Source organism: Helianthus annuus, chromosome 8, assembly GCF_002127325.2.
Source record: "Helianthus annuus cultivar XRQ/B chromosome 8, HanXRQr2.0-SUNRISE, whole genome shotgun sequence".
NCBI lineage: Eukaryota > Viridiplantae > Streptophyta > Magnoliopsida > Asterales > Asteraceae > Helianthus > Helianthus annuus.
Window position 1 is genome coordinate 130,958,308 of NC_035440.2, and position 3,693 is coordinate 130,962,000.

Consider the following 3,693-nt stretch of genomic DNA (forward strand, 5'->3'; position numbering starts at 1 on the left):
TCGTGTTATACGATTGGTCTTGTGCGTTTTGAGCTCTTGTGCGATTCAAGAGCTTGTGCGACCAGTTAACAAATTCCTTAATTCATGCAATCAGTTACTGATTTCAATCAATTCGTTTGACCAATTATAACAGTTTCCATAACTGAAATTTATCAATCAACACAATTACAGTTTCTAACATGAACAATAATCGATCAAAACAAGCATATTCCAAACGATTTCTCATAAACCCTAATCGAAACAAAGCATGAACAATAATTTACCCATCAACATTCAATTGGATTAAACACTAGAATTAATACATATCATCCGAGTTCAACCATATCACAGCCGATTTACATACATCTATTCGGTTCCTAAAATCTATAATGTCACACCCTGGCTTTGCGGAAGCGTGGTTAATTTGGTGTGACTTCTTAATACCATAGCTTAACCATAACAAAGCTATATGAATAAAAATCATGCAAGATAATCCATTCAATTTAGTTTTAAAATCCAAAAACAACAACATTGTCTTAACGGGAAAACACCCTAACACATAAACATTGTTCACAAACACAACCATATCATAACATAAACACGGTTTAAGGACTGTGACTTGTCCAGGAAAGAGTCACATTCCCTAAACCCGGATGACCTCGTACTAGTGCAGCGGGAAAACGTGCCATACCGTGCCAGATCCTTTAATTCCCTGAAATACATGTAAGTTGAAAAATCAACAATAATGTTGAGCGAGTTCATGTGTATGTGAGTAAATAAACCTTTGTATTTATCAAAATCCTGGTATGTAGCAAATAAGGAAAAAGAGATCACCAATGGTTTGCAAGGCCATTGATATGTGTGAAATGCAAGTAGGAAGGCTCAAACCTAGCAGATTTATGCGTCGGGTACAAAGTCATCCCGAGGTCCGTTATGTTGGGCCTGGGACTGGGCTCGCTACACCCAAATAGATCTATCGCTCCTGCCCCTCGGTCCTACCCTGAGGATTAATGACCTCAAGTTTCCGCCTACCCATTCACATGATCTAAATAGTAACCCTCCTTACGCTAACCATACCATGTATAAAGTATTCATAAACATTGTAACATGTATTTCACCCCCGCAGCTGAAAACAGTTAAGAGAAAAGGGGGACATGAACTCACAGTCGGTGCGTTTCTACCAAGTATGTCTCTGAAAGCAGGCAGCTGTGCAACGACCTACAAGTTCTAACTCTATCAGACGGACGGTCGTGCCTTAGCTTTATGGTTTTTAGGAAATAGTTAGACAACTATTTTGTGTTTACATTCTGTGCATACTTGGTAATATTTTCCTTCCCAAGGATGGGGGATTTTATACATGTACGTTCGAAATATATTATTAAGTCTCACTTAAATTATATTTTACTTCTAACTCCAAAATATAAATATTTTTCTCAAAAATATTATATTTTTACTTTACAAAATTTTCCCAAAATAATACTTTGTCAAATATACGCGTGCATGAATATTTCTGTAAATGCGTAAGTTACGTTTTAACGATCGAGTGGTAATAGTAATTACCGGTGTAACTTATATATTCATTGTGAAAGCGTTCGTAATATTTTGGATCCGTTACGTTTGATAATATTATTTTTACCCTAAAAACAATATTATATACTTCACAAAATAATGACAAATAATGTTGTGAAAAATATATTTACTAAATATATATTTATCACGTTTAATTTGTGAAAATCCCACCTCCGATATTTTGTAAATAAAATCGTGGCGAAACTTATATTCTGAAAACATGTCAAAAAGTATTTCTAACACTTATGGTGAAAATAATTCTAAGTGTTAGGTTTTTGGAAAAATTTCGCCAGAGTTTCCTCTGTAACTGGAGGTGGCCACGCTTTCAAGCGTATCATTTACAAATCAATTCAACAAGTTTCTTATTCAATCAAAACAACGTCCAACACAACAAACTAGTTAATATATATGTAAATCGCATAATTTACATGAACTTGTAGTGTTACTCAAAAATACGAAGTAAATCTCATTACTTTTAGCGGATCTTAATATAAATTAGTCCGGTTTCGTTAAAACCCCGTTTTTATAGAAAGTCCGTCTTTACATCTTCTTGTAAATTTTACAAAAATAGTTATTTTGTCGAAACTTTGCGTTACACAAGTGTTTACACACTTGTGTGTTCTAAAAATCATTCTAGTTATCATAAGATCCGTCTTTAGAAAAACATGATTTTCTTGACACTTGGTCCTTTGAAAATACCACTCGTAGATACGTAGATCTACTAGTTTTAAACACTATTTTACAAGTAAAAATGCTTTTACACAAGTTCATGATTCGTGTGTGGTAGAGTTTCACCCTTTAACCCTTGTTTCATTCAAAACAACCTTATGTCATGATCCATGATCATGACCAACCCGGGTTAAATGATGATCCGAGCTACCACAACATAGATCGGGTCCAAATATCCACACAAAATAAATACTACAACATTTACACAACTTGTAAGCTTTTATCCATCATTTCAAGCATTCTTAGTAAACTTTAATGCTTCATTTTGTATGTTTACGAGTTTCAACCGTTACAATTCCTTTTAACCACTCTAAATTAATTCAAGAAAGGGATTTAAGCAACATACCACTAGCTCGAGGCTAGGGAAGAATCTAAGCGCAAATAGGGTGGATAAAAGCAAGAGAATGAGGTCCTCCGAGCTCCGAGTGCACCAAGACTCCTTACGCGGGATCCTTGACACTTGTGTGGACTTGGAAATGGATGATCAAACTCGAAAAATGATGGATGGATCTAGGGGGTGTTCGGCCGAAAGTTTGTAGAGGGAGAGGAGAGAGTGTGTTCTTTTGTTGTTGAGTGTGATTGTTCTTATGTGCTTAACTAGATACTTATAGGCAAATTAGAGATCATGGACCAATGGTTTCAATGTCACAAAGATATTAGACACAAAGAAATAAAATAATCAAAAGTGTACCAAGTGTGTCCCCCCTTAGTTGGGGACGGTTAGGAGGGGGGGGTTCTAGTCCATTCTAACCATTTAGTTAGCTTATTAGTTAGGTTAAGCAAGTTAGTTAAGTAGTTAACCCGGTTAGTTGTGTGTTGTGCTTTAAAGCGGGTGTTTAGGGTATTCGGGGACCCTAACTGGCTCAGAAAAAGACAGATAATGTTTATGGCTATATTTTCATGTTCCGGGTATAGTCCGGTTGTTTGGTTGGATAGTAATCCGTTAAAGTGCTTAACAAAGCTTTAGAGTGTCGTTAATACCATTTTTAGTGACACAACTTATTCCCGACACTTTGGAAAGTGTCTAGTAATATTTTTCTCATGTTTTGGCACTTTATTAGTTAGCTAAAAGCTGAATTGTTAATTAAAGTGCTGAGTTTTGTGCTCAGTGTATGTCCTAGGCACATCCTGTCACTGTATCTTATTCCTAGAGACGCAGTTCTACAACCCTTGTATCCTTACACTCACTATGGGTGTAGTGAAATATTTCTGGCTCATACAGGCCTTAGAGGCAGTGTCTGCCTGATGCTAGCTTTATCAGCATGTTCAATAGGTTATCCGTTTATAGTGCTACTGTGCTTTTGTGCATCATGTTTGTCACTAGAGTTCAGTATGTAAATAATGTAGTGACGGTATGTAAAGTATGATGCAGGAATATACAAGTATCAGAAGTCAAGTAGCAGTTCATCAGTAATT